At 40.3% G+C, this 18,156-nt stretch overlaps 1 long non-coding RNA gene across 3 annotated transcripts in view; it reads right to left on the bottom strand.

Moving 5' to 3' along the window:
- The window catches only part of LOC128770935 (uncharacterized), a 128,834-nt gene that overhangs the window by 44,369 nt on the left and 66,309 nt on the right, over window positions 1–18,156 (bottom strand). The gene's annotated exons all lie outside the window — the stretch shown is intronic.

Here is an 18,156-nt window from a genome sequence, read left to right as displayed (position 1 = left end):
TGTCTTATTGTTCTGCGTACAGTGGTAGGAATGCATGTATTTAAATATGAATACTGCCTAATACAGACACAGCGCACACAGCACCTACAATTTAACCTCGCCATTGTGCCTCACGCAGATTGGCCTTTCCATTGTCCAAGATGCTGCATCTTATTTTTTTAATAAGCAGGGGGATTAAATGAAACAGCATGTGGAGTCCAAATGAAACTGGGATTTTTTTTGGATGCATTCAGAGGAAATGTGTTTGGAAAAGATAATTCCACCCAATGGAGGTGTTTAAAAAAAAGTTGGCTGATGCCTCAACCACTGTTTGGATTATATTTCCCTCCTCAGCTGGAGGATAAAGGAGCAGAGCAAATAACGTTGAAGTTTTTCAATGCAACTAAACTGACATCAGCTGTATATACACACACACACACACACACACACACATATATATATTTTTTAGATCTAAAGACATATTTAGATGGCAGGGATAACGCCCCTGATTTCCCAGCGGCGGAGGCTGGCGAGAGCTGTCAGATTTCAGTGTGATATCTTTATTAAGCAAAATAGGAAAATCTATTGTTCACGGGGGTGTGAGAGGGTCCCTCTAAGCCACAGCCTTCAAAATGGGAACAAGAATGTGTTGGGTCAGCTTGAACATTGCAAGAGGATTTTAGGGAGGACTCACCCTTTGTGACACACGCAGCATAGACATAATGAATTATATTATAATTACAAAGCACAGTCTGTAGAAGTGGACAATATAGATATTTGGCCAGGGGGTGGAGTGTGCTGTTCCATAGAGACCCGGCCACTCCAGACCGCATTTCTATTCAGATCAATTTAACGCAGACAAATCTCAATATGAATGAATGGGGCTTTGTCCCCAAAATAAAAACATTTGAACAAGGACGCCTCGTCTCATACGCGGGGGAGACCAGTCATTTTACACGTCTCGTGCTGACGTGCTTCACCCTCAGATTTATTCAGGAGATGTTGCGGTTGTCCATCGAACTGAAGAATGAGTGTTAAAATTATCAGCCAGTTGCCAGTGGTGGAGGGTTCATATCATCTGCTAGCGTGGTGTTATCGCCATGACCGTTTGCAATGATAGTATGAGGACCAAGGATCGTACCTTGCAGAACACCAACTGTATTTCAGTTTAGATGGCTAGTTGTTTGTGTTGTTTTTTTTAATAAGTTGGGTCAAAACATTGTACGCGGAGTTGTGGACTCGCAGCAAGACGCTCCCTGGTTCAAATCCAGCAACATATGTATGTATGTGTGTTTTACCACCATGCATTCATGAGTACAAGTCTCCAAACCAACCAAAGTCCATCCAGACCAGAACCTCCCGTCACAGGAACAACTTCTTCCCCTCGGCCGTCAGACTGTCGAATTCGTGAACAGCCTTGTTGTTATTTTATTTTATTTTATTTATTTATTTATTTTTATTTTACTTTATTTTATTTCATTTATTTACTTTTTGACTGCACGTTATTCCAAAACACTTTCCTAGTTAGTGGGCTCCCCACTGACCATGGCAATAAATTTGATTCTGATTCTGAAACAATCCTGCAATGTTGAAGCGCTGGGGCTGACAATTTGCGAGCCCAATTTCTGCATTAGCCACTGATGTATTTCAAGTGTTGTACATTTAAAATGAGTTGCATTAAATCCTCAGATCGATACAAGTTGTTGGTGATAAGTAAATAAATGAACATTACTAGTTAGTTTATGCAAATTGTTTTGGAATTATTTTGACATTTGAACATTGATGCCACACTTTCAGAGCAGATATCACAGATGGCCATAACCAGAAACACAAAATACAATTCTACCTCTGACTTGACTTCAAATGTTGCAGTGTGTTATGGATATCTAGTGTGAGTGATGGGAAACATAGAGACGACAGAGAGGCCTTTAAACATAGACCCAAAAAATACACTGCCAGTCATTAAGTATTATATATTGAGCTGGATGTTTCAATATAAATGCTCAACTGTACTGCAGCAGTATGAGAGGTTCTACACATTCTAAATCATGTCAATCTCAATAAACCCATTAATAGTCTATCACAACTATCTATTTTCCAATGCAGCTATGATGAGGAGAATGATGGAGAAGAAGATTACATTCTCCTCACGTGCTGAAATATGTTTGTGTCCTGTGATGGTGGAAGGGCTGCACATTGTGGAGAGATTGGAAGAAGAGCAGCCAGCAGCGCGGCGGAGGGGAGGGAAGCTGGCAGTGACTGAGAAGATGAGGATTTGACGGCAAGGTGACAAAGAGTTCAAACAAAATGAGGCTTGTAGATTAGCAGCACTCCCCTCAGTGACAGGTGTCTTCTCTTGGGGCAGTCTGTCACTCTGCCTGCTGCCACTCTTGATATAAAATAAGGAGCTAGACGAGGAAAAGGCAGCGACACTTGCACCTCGCAAGGCATGGCCTCCTCTGCTCCGCTCAAACCTCAGTGGCTAAGGGGAAGAGTGAGGGAAAATGAGAGTCTTCGCATGACTTATTTACTACGTCCATTTGGATTCTGTGGAATGAAATGTTCAACTCCTGTAGCTTACAGATCAGTAAGGACATAGCAGTGAATTAAGCTTTGTGAGGCTTATTAATTTTGACTGTAATTTTAAAGGTTCATGACAATGTCAGCCTAAAAAAGAAGCAGAATTTAATTGTCTACATGTCATTTTAATGAACATTTTCAATGCACTATGTACTTGAAAATATTATAATATTTTGTATATATGTATTTAAATATATATATATATTTCCACACAAATATGTATATAAATATATATACATTTGTGTGTATATAAATATATATATAGTATATAAATGTATATACAAAAATATTTTGCATATATATGTATATATATATGATAGATAGATAGATAGATATTTTGCATGCATGTAACAGTAACCAGTAAATCAAACTACAATAACATAACACAAATATTTAACAATGTATTGTAGTAGTGGAATGTTGTGTTAAAGAAAATATTTGCTTTCATGAAACAAAAATACATTTAAAAACCCGTCAAACAATAACATTTGAGGGCTTCTTTCATGTCTACATTAATAACAACAACAAGAATAATAATGAAATAATATTAATAGTAATAGTACTAATAATAATAATAATAATAAAGTAAACAAAATAAATGCAAACTTTCATCTTAGGAAAATTAAAAAAGAAGTAAAGATATGGAATACCTCTTTTGATGAGTGCAAATAATCTGAGTGAGTCAAAGTCATGAGTTGTACGTGTGCTGGTGGTGATGATGAGTGAGGCTAATCTGGCGTGTGAGAAGCGCCCGCTCAGAGGGTGGCCCTCAGAGCACAGCACTCGGTGAGGGCTACATGAGAGGAATTAGCCGGAGCTCAGAGGGAGCAGCTCACTTCACGACGGTGGCGACTGCAGCTCTCTGCCCAGGACCGCAGCCATCTGCTCCACAGATTGCAGCGAAACACACACAGCGAGCGCCGCTGCCACCCCTCTGGGTGACCGAGTCATCACAGGGTCATCTACTTTTCAGCACTTTCTCGCTTTTACATTTTGACTCCTCTTACTGGCTTATGTGATCGGGGTTGCCGGGTAACCGATGGTGTCATCATCCAGATTACACAATGGAGATGGGGAACGATCGAGAGAAGGGAGGAAAAAAAGGGGGTGAATTCTTCTGTTTATTTCTAACCAATGAGTGATGCCCCCTATTGACTTTGTCAGAGAAGTGTGCAGAAGAGAGGCAGGAAAGCAAAAATGGAATTCCCTATGACTGGGAAACAAGCTGAATGGAGGAGTGAAAATTGTGAGGACCGAAGCGCGTGGAGAAGACTTAAGATATTCATTGCACAGGTTGAAGAGATTGAAGGTTATTTGTGTATTTGGCACCGTCCTGGGAGGAAAAATTCAGTCTGAATAACAATCAGCTGGTGTGGAATCAGATGTAATGACAATGAGTCGACGGCCAGTGAGGCGGCTTCAGAGGCTCTTTTGTTTTGTTCATTTAAATTGTATGACTCCAGTGCAGAAGTGAAGAGGATTATACTGCGATGCTATTGATCTCAATAGATATTAGTCTTGTCAGACCCAAACTTGAATTTAATTTTTGATTCCTTTTTTATTTTAATCATATAGAGTTCTAATAACCAAAAATAATAATTGGAATTGAATTTAAAAAATAATAATCATAAATTTGCTTGATGCGTCTCTGAATTAACAAAAGAATAAATTTGCTGCATCTTCTATTTTCCATGTTTATTTAATAAAATAGAACAAAACAAAAAGTGACGCCAGGATTACAAAATAATTGTTTAAAATATGATAAAAAATGAGGCACTGCTAGTGAAGCTTCCCATGTTAGCTATCAGCATGTTAGCACAGCATTTTCAATGGAAAATTTACGTCAATAGCTTTTCATTTTTTAGCTTAAACAGTAGAATAACAACAAAAAATGTATTCAGTCTAGTTTGTTTTCCATCCAACCATGCATGTTTCAGTCCCTCAGATAATACAGGACAAGAAGTTAGATGAAGCACTGTGATATGGTATAAACTTCACACGGCATTAAAAAACAAGTCATAGAGTCTGTCTGGCCACGCCTCTTTGCTCTGTGAACCCGTGTCCGTCGGGGGAAATGGACCACAGTTGTGCTGGAGTGAGTAATGAGGCAGGCGAGTTGATAGAAGCTCCCATTAGCAGAGATGCTTCAGGGTATTCCCTGTCTGTGTTGTGGAAGAGAAATGAGATCTGATAGAGCCGTGTATAATTTGTTGTCACATCAAAGTGACATTTATTAGCTTTATTTCCTTATCGTTCTTACATCTGCAGTACCTCTAGGCGTATGTTTTAGCGCACACAAGAATTCGCTTGTGTTTCTGTTGATCACATGATTCCCTCATGCTTCAGACGGTTCACAACCACACGAAGTGTATCACTGCGGCACCTACAGAGCAGACGGGAAACGCCGAAGGACGGGGATGAACGAAAGTACTGTAAATTCCAGACGACAATGGAATATGAGTCGCCCCTGCGAAACGCCAGCGATTTCATCGGTTTCATGTGAAGAGGCTCAGTATTTTGGCAGCATGATGCTCAAAAAAAAAAAAATAAATAAATAAATTAAAAAATAAAATATATATATATATATGTTTAAGTTTTAGAAGCCACAGGCTTTTGACCGCGAGAAAAAAAGCCATGGCTGAAATACCAGAATTTATGGTACTTGAATGGTGTGTTCTGTAGCATCCGATGCAGAACCACCAGATTCAGGAATAGTTTCATTCCTGGTGCTGTCAGGCTGCTGAATGTTAGACAGTAGCTGCAATACTCTTTATTTGTTTATTTGTACATCTTCTGGACTAGTATTTATCCAATATTTATTTATTTTTGGATATATAGTTTTGTTTTTGGAAACCTCAGACCGAAATTTCGTTGCCATAATATACATATGTTATTGTAAGAAAGTCTAAGTCTAAGTGTCCAGAAGAAGTGTCCAACATCACCAAAACTGGACTTGATATAGGACTTACAACGCTTCTGACTGATTAATTTGAGATTTAAGTATCAACACTTGAATTCTGAATACCAACATGCATCGAGTTATAAGAAATGATTTTCTCTGTACAGTGGTTGGAAGCTTCCTCAGTCATTCAGGAGAGCTGCTCGACCACAGAGAAAAGCCTGTTGAGGTGGTGTGGGCATCTTTTGAAGCTCCTCCTCGACGCCTCTTCAGGCATGTAGTAGACCCAAGACGTGTTGATGGGACATTGCCTCATCTCATGGTCGGCCATGACTTCCATTGACAAACCAACCTCAGGTAAGTGGTGAAAACAGTTGGATAGTTGGGATGCAGCTCTTATTCCCCTCACCAACATGCACTACTTTTCACCCCGGCTTTCTTCTTATTCTCCACCAACTAGCATGAAAGCCGACTGACGACTCTTTCTTCAACTCATCTTATGAACCACAGTTTCTTCAAGATGATTCCAAAACCCTCTTTTGGCTGCGAACATAATCGCGGTCTCCTTCCTGGGGACATCGATTGTCATTTCTCCCGCTGCCAAGGTTGAGAGTCTTGTTTGCTCAATACCCTTCAGTACAAAATCTGTTGATACAACACACATTTCCGTCTATTAATCTCAAAGCCATTCAGAAGTGGATTATGTTGAGTTGATCAAGGCGGCGGGATATTGGCTGGATGGACGACTATCACAACAGAATTACTTTCCCATTTCCAACAGAGAGCTGAGCCACGTTTTACTGCATCTGTAGACGCACAGCGTTGTAACTCATGAGTGGCACCTCATTTCACACAGCCTAATGGCTTGACACCGAGTGCACCACCGGGGATCCAGACTGGGGGAGATTCCAGGCTTTTTTTTGGGCCCAAGTTTTATGAGATACATGGATTAGGGTTGAAAGTCACAGTGAGCGGCTGCACAGCGCAGCAAGACACGGCTTCCGCATTAAACTTCTCACTTAATTTTATTAATACAGTAGTAGCTGTGATGTATGACTGTAGAGTGGGTTGTTAGAAAGCACAATGTTCATGACTGGATGGAAGTAAAATAAAAGGTAAATACACTGCTCTTCAAGCTACACTTCTTTAAAATCTTTAAAATTATTGTAAATGTCAGCACTATAGCAGGAGCACAGTGCAGCAGCTTCATTTCCGAGGCAAGGTTTAGTTCTTTTTTTGTTTTTTTGCATGGATTTCCTCCAATTTCCTCACTCTGTCCAACAATTATTTATTGATAACTCTAGATTATATATAGCCGTGAGTGTTTGTGTGTCTATTTGCACCTAGTTTTGGTCTAGTGACCTGTCCAAGGTTTGACTACCTTTTCTCTTACCCCAAGTCACTAGGGTTAAACCCCACCCCTCCATGACCCATTACATGGAACAAGCAGGAGAAAACAAGTCAGCCAAACTGCAAGAGTCTGTATTTTCTGGATCGCAATTGCCAGGTCTTTCACAGTTTTACTTGGAAAAAAAATGATATAAAGCCAAACAGACAGAGAAACAACTGAAAGATTTGTATACTAACAAATGATTTTAATAATGGAGAGAAATGAACTGGCGTCACACAAGTTCCATTACTTGAGCTGGGAGCGGTTAGGCGTGAAGCTAGCTTGATTCAAGTCTAAGTGTGCATGTGGTTGTCTGCCTTCATGTGCCCTATGATGGGTTGGCAACCTTTCCAGGGTGTCCCCCACCCACCTTTAACCATTAAATGGGTAAATAAATGAATACAAAGGTACGTTACTCGAGCCTTTTTAATGTTTGAATGACCCCAACCTTTCCTTTTTATGTCTTTTTAAGGTCACATTTTTTTCATTTAGTAAAGAAAAGTGATATTTATTTTTATTTGATTTACTTTTTATTGACTTATTTTTTTTAATAATGGTGATGCTGAAGACAACGCTATTGCAAGCATGTTACGTTTCAAATGACTGTGATGCACTCCAACATAAGCCTGGGTGAATGATTCAGCTCTGGTTCACAATTCCCCTGAAAGTCAGTGAACTGCAGGCAGCATGTGATATTTAACAGATTCAGATAGCGGGCGCGTTGATGTACACGTTTCTCTTCAGTGAACTTATCTCCCCGCCCTGGATGTCACAGGCGGTGTAGCCCTCCAGCTCACTTGTCGTACACCGGGGCTCCTCAGGGTTGCATGATGGTATAATTGTGTTGTGACACCTTGAACCCGCCGGCGGTGTGTAACCATGTTAATTTTCTGATAGCGCACCGGGAGCCGTTAAAAATCAGAGTTATGATGGGTGTAATTTGTGCCTCAGACGGCGCCGTTAAAAGGAACGGGTCATCAGCGGGATAAATACAAATTAAAATTGATGCAGGTCTCATTTCTGCTTGACCAGTTTGTGTTTGGAGGTTGCAGAGAGTTATAGGGAGGGTTACGCTTGCCGTTTCATTTCAGGGCCCGGAGGGGAAACGCTCCCGCCGCAGACTTCATAACAAGCCGTGCCAAATTGGAAAGGTGTCTCCCTTGAAGGCTGGCAGTGAGGCCACGGGATGCATCTGCCTGGAGCTTATTTATCACTGGGTATTAAATCCAAGACAAGATATTATGACAACATCATAAGGAGTCATTTTTATCAGGCCAGTCCTAAAGACGTGTTTTTGATCAGACGGAGAGCAAAGATTTTGGCGCTACCGCTCTGGACGTGAAGTTTCCACACACAGACTAGTTTGGCTGGACATTCAATTACAGGACAACAAAACTTGAACAATAACTACATACTTTTGGTGGTTTGGCATCTTAGTGGGATCTCTGCATACGCTTCTCTGGGCAGGGTGCTATGGATCTTCCAGACGGTGGAGGACAGCATGGATAGTGACCGGAAAACAAAATGCAAATTGGCCAAAATGATTTTTTTCCAAAGCAAAAAAGAAGCCAGTTGTGGTGGCTCGAGTGTGGATACCCCAGTAGTATGATGTTCTACGTGGGCAGATATGAACAGGTGGAGCAGACAGTGTCGCTTTATCTGGGGAGGCGTCGATACAGCTCACAACGGACTCAGGGAGAGAGGGGGAAGTCGACCCAAACCCAGATAACTTTGGGGAAACAGACCTGGATGGGATGCAATTCTGTAAAGTCATGGATCGTAAGGTCCTTTAGAAGGCCATAGACTTTGTTTCATTCTAAATGTGCCTGGTTTAGAGGTTGAAATGTTTTGTGGAGGAAGTAGTTTTGTCATGGAGCAAAAGTCTGACTCATTTACAGCAAGGATAAAAACAAACAAAACAACAGTAAAGCGCTATTGGGTTTTGGGTGCACTTGGGAAGTGGCGAAGGAAAAGATGGCCTGAGGTTTAGTCCTGAACGCACCATGCCAGAAATCTTAACCGTGGCTTTTATCGGCAGTAGAAGGTTGTCGGGAATTTTCTCCAGGCGACACCAATGCAGACCAAGAGTACATTTAACGCATCCCTCTGCCAAAGTGTGTGGTTCTGAATGATGGCATTGAGCAAACCATAACCTAGATTAGACTGAGGGGTTCCTCTTTGGGTGTTGCAGTGCATTATGGGACATTTTAACCAGAAGGCCACTGATATAAATGGTGTGGGCCATATTTGAAAATATGGAAGGCCCGATGTGGCCCTCAGGCCTTCTGTTCCCATACCTGTCATAATGTTTCAATAAAAAATGTTAATATTATTATTATGGAATTTAGAAAACGAAACAAAAACTTGAGTAAGACTGACTTAACAAGGGCATATTGTCTCACAAATCAAACTCTTAGGTCAAGAGTACATCATCACCCATAAACAAAGAGAAACCAGCAAGGCTCCATCTCTGAAATTAGAGGCTCAAAAATGATCTCAGTAAATTGGATGAAAATGAAATCTAAAAGGGGGAGCGCTCTAAGTAGCGCGACATGATATAGAGACATAATGTGACAGCATGTGGACGCCAGCGTCACAATAGCAATCAACAAGTGTCTGCGTCGCTGTCAGTCCGACGCGTATATTCTCTTTAAATGAGCCCAGTGTGACAGGACGACGCCAGCCTGGAAACAAAGACGTGCCAGCGATGTTTCGTGGAAATCCACTGATATAATAATTACACTATCCTGGGTCTTTAGTGGAGGTTGATTGTTCTTGCTGTGAGCTAACACACTTAATTGTAGAATGCAAATGAGAGCAATTACAAAGCTTTTAGGTGAAGAGATGACAGCTGAGGTTCTCCCATGCCTCACCAAAACAGTTGCCATGGAGACCATATACAATAACTGTCAAACAGATGTAATCTCATGGTATGTGCCCGAAATTGCCTCCTCTTCACGTGAAATGGACCTGCTTTGATGACTGAACACATCTTGTTTGGTGTGCGTGAAAGGGTGGTTTCAAAAAGCCATTTGGAAGTGACTCAAAGCTTCCTGAGGATTTGTCGGAGAAATTTAGCAGGTTCATGCTTCAACACATATTTCTGGCTGGGATTTGTTTTCAAGCCGTATTCATCACGCTTACAAATGCAAATGCAGGTAGTTAAGTGGAGCAAGGAATCGCATCAACGATATTACAACAATATTACATTTATCCAAAACCATCAACAGTTTCTCAAGTGACAAGTTTTCTCTTCATTCTTCAATTCCAATGTGTTTTTTTATTTTTATTTTTTTATAAATTGCATAATTTCACCAAAGGGATGGGCTGCGGAGCTTCGCTGCGGTGAGTACGACTGGAGGCTTGTACTTGGTATTTTGCTAGTCCTGTCACCACCTCTGGCAGAGAGTTCCTCTGGAAGAGAGGCACCACTGCTGTGGAACATCCTGGCATCCCTCAAGTGAAACAGCTAGTCTGCGGAAGATTTCATTGGAAGACGAGTGATTTTTTTATTCAAATTGGGGGTGAAATAATTTCCTTTAGTTCACACCACTTTTGACATCTCCACCAGTTTTTCCACAGGACTATCAAGCTGTTTCCAGGCTAACAGTGAGACATAACTCTCTGCACCAGGGTCTTCCCCTGTTTGGTCCAGAGGCCGTCCTGTGATGCCCAGTCCACCTTAAATAACTTCTATCAACACAGAGCAGTTCTGTTTTGAGTCTCTCACAGATGACAAAGCTTCTTGCTTGATGTCTAAGAGCGCCATCTTAGCTGCTCGCACAAACCTATAGCAATGTAGCTAGGTAGAGAGCTCTGTCTTTTAGCTCAGCTCTTTTTTTGCCTCACGACTGAGGACTGTACAGAGGGCGTCCTGTGATGCCCAGTCCACCTTAAATAACTTCTATCAACACAGAGCAGTTGTGTTTTGAGTCTCTCACAGATGACAAAGCTTCTTGCTTGATGTCTAAGAGCGCCATCTTAGCTGCTCGCACAAACCTATAGCAATGTAGCTAGTTATAGAGCTTTGTCTTTTAGCTCAGCTCTTTTTTTGCCTCACAACTGAGGACTGTACAGTAGTTTGTCTATCTCACACTTTGCACACTCAAATATCAACATGTTTTTTTCCCTTTATTTTTGCACAGTTTGAGAATAAAGGTATTTATTTATTTATTTTCATAACTTTGGAAAAGGATACTTAGGTTACCGTTGGCAATTTCTTGTTGGTAGAGGAGGAGGTTGATTTGCCACCAATGAGCTTGGCTAAGTATGTTGTTTCCTTTTGTGGAAATGATGTCAACATACATTTAAAATAAAATATTTGGGGGAATAAAATCATCATTTTCTTTTCCTGATATCTCCTTTAATGTTTTTAAAGTTCACAGTTCTCTCATGACAAACACATCAAACTTTGTTAAGTCTCTTCATGAAAAGATAATTTCTTGAGGAAAAAAAAAACGTGTTTATCCTAAATTACATGAAAATGACTTGATCGCTGCAGCTGGCGAGCGCAACGCCACAGATGCAGTTGTTGTAAGTTCCCGTCACAATTACTGCTGCGGAGGCTTTCATGAATTAAATATGAGTTGTGTCTGGGAATGAGATGTTATAAAGGTAAATGACAAGAGGCAGCCTGTAATTGAGGTTGTGGCAACACGGGCCCACTGAACTAATCCCTGACTGGGTCATGTGACGCCCTCTTCACCAATGGCAGGAGTTATTCTCGCCACAAAGCCGGGGGCAGCTGGATAAATTGATTTTTTCATCCGAGCTGTATTTGATAGCTTTCAAAATCAAAAATTGAAATTAACTAACCTACGCCCCGTCATTACAAGAGAGCAAATTAAACTGCAACAACATGCTCCCCCGAGCGCCGCAAGTCTGTGATAATGTGGAGATGTGAGGCGCCGGCGACACAACAGTATACACACAAAAAAAAAAAAGACCTTCATGAAATGCACCGCTATGATTCAAACACTCAGATCCTCATTTGAAAAAACAAAATCAGACACATAAGTCTAGTCCTAGATATCACCTCAACAAAAGCTCCTTCCTGGTCAATGAGATGTTTTACTGCATATTTTGGCAGTTTTGTTTGTTTCACCACTCTTCCTTCATCTCATTGTACGTATCATAACCGTTTACATCTCCATTCCATAATGCACAGACTAGAAAGATTCTCCCCTCCCAAAAAAATCAAAGTTTTTTCATAGACAATTCAGATTAATAAAAGACCTATTTTAAGTATTTTCTAAAAACGTTTGTGGGGAAATGCAAAGTCATTTATGACATTATTTTAATTTTAAACAACCAATACAGAAAATGTTTTAACCCTTTATAGAATTTACCCACTATTTTATTTATTGATAGATTCTATGATCCTCATGTTTCATGGTTTCAAATCATGATCTTTATTGATCATGAAAACAACAACATACGCAGGTATGTAAACATACATAGGATACATAACAGTGTACCATGGTCACTAGCGTTTTTGATGATCTTAACATCAACATAAATAAATAAATGTGAGCACAACCTATTTAAAGATTAAATCAAGGATTCAAAAGCAATTTTAGATGGAAAAGTGTGAGGATTCACTAAGAAATGCAGCAGAGAAAAAGCTAAAATAAAATCAATGCTGGAAACCCTTCTTCATTCAGTAGCCAGTGCAAACTTCAGACTGATGTTCAGTTAGTTTTTAGAATAATTGGAAGCAGCACGCAGCACTTTTCTTCACGCATAATTCCATAAGAATATACTCCACTTGTTTGCACCCCAGCACTCCATTTCAGCGTCTATAAAATTAGCTCTACTAAGACAGCGACAACACAAGCTGTAATTATTCACTCAGTTATTTATCATCTACTCCTTATTCCTGCATGTTGTTCCTACTCTAATCAAAAGGTCTAATTTGCTTATGCACACAAACATGTGAGCTTCATGAATAATGCACCACAAGCGCTGCAAGTTTCGAAAAGTTTCTGTACAATCTGAGGAAACCATACAGTCATAAATAAGGACAAGTGTTTTAATTTCTCCAACGACACCCACTCTCCAGCGAGGAGCCATGAATGAATAATTTACTATTGTTTTCATTCTAACAATGTCGACGGCGAGTGAACAGGGGGATCGCTTCTTTGTGAGCGCGGCGGAAAGTGGACAAGACACGCAGCGAAACAAGGTAGCTGACAAACAACATGCCGAAACAGATGTTCCTGCAGGTGGACATGAAGATCAATAGGCGGTGCAGAGCAGCTAGGTAGTTACCTGAGCTGCTGGAACTTGTAGCAGATGTTAAACAGACTGATGCCCTGAAAGGATGATCAATGGACAGGAGGCAGATGGAGGAGAACACGGAGGAGTGCTGGGAGGCGAGAGCAACATAAAATAATGGGAGTCACATTTGATATGCAGATGGGCTCCTGTCCACACAAAACTTTACTAACTTTAGCCAAAAAACTCTCCTCTCCTCGCTAATTTACTTTGTCAAAGTCAAGATCGGGTGATGCGGAGCGTTTCTGTCCGGCAGGATTATTCTTCGCAGGTAGACGGGGGCACGCGGATGACCATCGCCAGGTGCGAGGAAACAAAAGACTCAGCAGATTTTCGCAGCTAAAACGGCGGCTAATTAGCAGCAGTAAGGAGCGGTGTCACGGTGCGATCTGGCGGACTATCACCTTTAGCTCCCATTAGTCTAGTAGAACACGCCGACGTCCCCACTGCGGCACCCGCACGTCGCCAACAGTTTGGCGTCAAGCTTGAGCCAGGAAAAGCCCTGGTTTTTCTAAAAAAGTTTGCGACTTCAGAGTGGATCATTTGACCTGTTAGCAGCAAAGTGGGCCCACAAAAAACAATCTTACTGTTTATTTCATTTTCACTGCACTGCAATTTCACTGCATTTTTGGTGCACTGTAGCAGTTAGCAACTGAGCTCATGAGCTAGCTTTGGCAATGACGTGTGACTTTAAATTCAACAGATGGATGGATGGATGGATGGGTGGATGGATGGATGGATGGATGGGAGTAAAAAAACAGTCTTTAATGTGAATGCATAACACACTTCATACTCCAAACTGAAAACACAAAATAAATATATATATATATAAAAAAACATTCACATAAATTGTTTACATTAATATATTTGAATATAGTGACAAAGATTAAATAGTATAGCTATTAAAATGTGTGATACATATGTTTGCAGTAATAACTGAATTTACTGTCACATTGAAAATGAGCAAACAGAAATGTCGTTTTTTATGTATTCAAAACCAACACCAAAACATGAGACAATTGTATTTAATTTCCTACACCATAAATCTCACACTGAATTAAAATAAAGAGTGACTTATATGTTTTGTATGGGTATATCATTATTATATTGGAGGCATTTAATCATTGATATCTTAATATTTTATTCTAATGTTCCACTAAAAAAAATCAGAATAAACATGTTACATTGATATAAATGAAAAAAAAAAACATTTGAGTGTTTCTTGTATTTGAAGAAATGGAAAGGAGTTAAGATTTATATCGCAATATATAAAGCAAATACTTCAGCAAGTGAAAGAACAGCTGAACCAAACTGAACAGAATTTGATGCCTTCACTCCAGAGTTGTAGCTGCAGCATTTGTCACATATTTACAGCCCCACACACTCAGTGTCAACACACACACACACACACACACACACTACAGGGATCTTCTGACATCAAGCCTCCCAGTGGCCTTGCTGTCCGAGAAGCAACTTGAACAGGCGATAACCTGATAGACTTTATCTCGTCTTCCTCGGCTCTCAGTGAAGCCCGAAGAAGACACTTCAACTGCACATCATCCCCCCCCCAGAGTCCTAACCTTCCCCTCCTCTCTCCTGGCCGCCATCGCTGCCTGAAAGCTGTCACCGGCCTGTTGCTTATTGATGTTTCTGCATGTTTTATGTCTTTCTGCGATATGACGGCCGTGACACGGTGCTGATTTCAATCAGCTCGCCACACAGCGCACAGATTGACAGCTGGGGAAAGTAAGGAGAAAAAAAAAAAATTGGCTCAGATCAGCGCTGGCCCTCGTCTCCTGACCGCGGGTTCTCCTCTCCTCCCTTCTAATGAAAATGTTTCATTCACATCTCATGGCTCCCTGGCTGATGAATTCAATTGAGGAAAAAAGAGAAATGAATAGCGAGGGAAAGAAATTCAGCTTTTGTCAGATTGGGGAAGGAAAGAAGAGAGGATGACCCCGGAGCCAAAGGTTTTGACACTGCATCAATCCCTTTAGGGGTGAGGCCTGCTGGACCAGCTCTGGCTGAAGATTACTCCAGCACATCTGAGGGACGCTCGCTCTATCTATTTCACACATTCTATGCAGAGGAGAGCCTTGTATGCTTTGGATCCTGAGCTGCCCATTAAATTAGGTCTGAGATCATTCCATGGAATGAAGGGAGCCATCCAAGGCAATTCAACTCTGAACCATTGACAGAGAGCTTACCGAATCCCTGAAGAAGAAAAAAAGAAATAAAAAGGAAGATACATCTACTCCCACTTTCCCTTTCTCATCCCGACGAGAATGTACCGTGGGTAATCCCAAGAAGGCTCTTTACTTGCAAATTCAAGTAGGATAAACGCACACATGTAATGATAAGACGCTCCCACGCTGCTTTCTCACATACATGTTATTGACAAGCATATCACCATTCTGCTCAGACGCCAGCTCATTGTCCTCATCCTCCCTCCTCATCTGTTCACTGGTGTCACTCCAAAAACCTGAAGAGGCCGAATCATAGTTCAGCTTTGATGCTGCACTCACTTTTGGCCAGTGCTCCACACTACATCAAGTCAAAGTTATCCATTTGAGAACAACTTATTTTTTCTCCTTAGAGCTTTACTGAGACAGTGCTAAAATACACCCATTCTAATCTAGGTTTTGGTACCATAAAACATTTATTTTAAGTGATATTGTTTGCATCAACTCTCAAGTGTATTTTCATTTTGATGACATTTACCTGGAACAGTTCTTTCAACGGTATATATATATATATATATATATATATATATATATATATACATACATACATACAATAGCATATTTCATTGCATTAGTGTGATATATCATTTTTTAATTTTAATTTTTTAATTCCTATATAACATTTATGCAGCTATATTAGTATTTAGGCAGCATATTTTGTTATTCAAAATAAATCAATTGAATTCAATTAAAAATCACCCAAATTTTTTGGCAAAGGTCCAACTCCACAGACCACTGATAAAAGAATAAAATAAATAAGTACACACAATTTTAAAATAAATTATAAATATGCACAGTAAATATTGATTTAAATTCTTTATGGTAATATATCTTTATACAGAGAGATTTACTGTAACAGTGGGAAGTTATTTGTTTCATATTAAAGAAGTAAAATGAATAAAATACTCAAAACAAATATGAAAAATGCGCAAATAATGATGACGATACATATGATTTTGTGCATGAGGGAAGATTATTATTATTATTATTATTATTACTATATTCATAAGAAGAAAGGAATGTAATATTTACCATCAGTACTGAAAATACCAACTCCTAAATGAGGAAACACTTCTATCGCAATTTGATCTTTTCTTCATTTTAACAAAATCACTTTCAATCCGGTGCAATCTTTCATTCCACTTCTTTCACGTCGACTGTAGTCTGAATCTGATAAACCGCCTGGTGCTTTTACTGTGGAATATTAAAAGGCTCCAGCAACTTTGCAGCGTCTCACTCCTACAACACAATTACCGCGCTCATAATGAGATTCCAAACAAAGACTAAATTAGCTGTCATTAAATTATTTCAATTTCCTCACTCTAATAGAAGACTGTGACAGGTGTCAGAGTTGCAGTTATGTTTGGCTTCACAACATGTTACAATGGATAATTGATCCATCAAAAAACATCAAGCAAAAGCAATAACTGGCTGAAGTCTTACTGAACACGCAGAAAATCGAATTGAACCCCATGTTGGCAGTGGCACTCCCTTGCTCTGTCGATCAAGCTTGTCACTTCCTGACAGCTCTGTTCACATGTTGTTAAATAATCTAAAGGGAGAAGAGAAACATGAAAGAAGACTCGGTCTCGGAGGAACTGTCACGCAGAAAGCAGAATGCCATGGGGGGCGAGGAATGCCTTCAGTTGCTTTTCACATTTTAATTTCGGTGGCCGCGACTGACTCGTGGTAGCGCCTGAGTGAGTGGGTCCTGGGAGTCAGGGCTCGCGCTGACCCCTGAGCATAGACAGAGCGGGAGAGGTGTCAGCTGAGAGCTCCTGAGGATCACCAGGCTGCCAAGCGCTTTGAAAGCTGCTGCCAATTCAGCCTAAGTTTCAGCTGAATGGCCGTGGCAGAGGAGGGGAGCGGCGGCAATAAAAACAGGTTGCACAAGGAAGAGAATTTGCTTTCAAAATGTATTTGGCCTTTGACCTTGCATCCAACCCTCTGGCCCCTTTCTTTGAAGCGGAGCATATTTTTTCAAAGAGAGGAGGGTTCCAGGGTGGACTCGGGGCCTGTCAGTATAAATATATTAATAATCTGACAGCTTCATCTGCTTTTGAAGGCTGGGCTTGACAGCACCACAATGGCCGGCGCTGTAGTGCTCGTCGTACACGTCTAGCCTTCCTGTCTGAACAACACGGGGAGTTTATTAAGACATCACACTCCTGTGAAGTATTGATTTTACACCAGTCTCTGTCACTTACTGTATTATCCCAAACCGGACCACCAAAATACACTCTGACAGCTGCATGTTACCTGATGAATACGTTTAAGCGGCGACTTTATTTTGTTGTCGCTTTAATCTGAAATCCCTAGGAGGACAAGCGCCGTCCTGATAAGAACGGAAGGAAAAGAATTGAATTAAAAATCCTTTTTATCTACAAAAAAAATTTTTACATTTTTGTCAGCAGTGATTTTCTCACACCATCCAAGTACTTTTTAAAATGCCTTTTTATATTTTTAAACAGCAGTGATTTGTGGCGACAATGTTTCAAAAAGACAAAACAAAATAAACCACACAAACTTTGATATAGTTATTTTCAATTCGCATAACTTTCATCATTGAATGTTAAGTCACATCTGGTAGCTTTTTGGTGTATATTTTTATTCTCACTTCCTCTTCGTGTATAATAGTACTGTCATAAATACACAGCATTATAAAGCATGCTAGCTTTTATATACACAGAAATATATACAGTAAAGCATGCCTGGGAAATTTTCAGTTGACGCTCAGAACTAAATAAATATTAAAATAGGATGGAGTTATTATTGTTTATTTTATAAAA

The sequence above is a fragment of the Synchiropus splendidus genome, chromosome 14 (genome assembly GCF_027744825.2).
Source record: "Synchiropus splendidus isolate RoL2022-P1 chromosome 14, RoL_Sspl_1.0, whole genome shotgun sequence".
NCBI lineage: Eukaryota > Metazoa > Chordata > Actinopteri > Syngnathiformes > Callionymidae > Synchiropus > Synchiropus splendidus.
The sequence above is the reverse complement of the archived record's forward strand: the minus strand, read 5'-3'. Positions and strand labels throughout refer to the sequence as shown.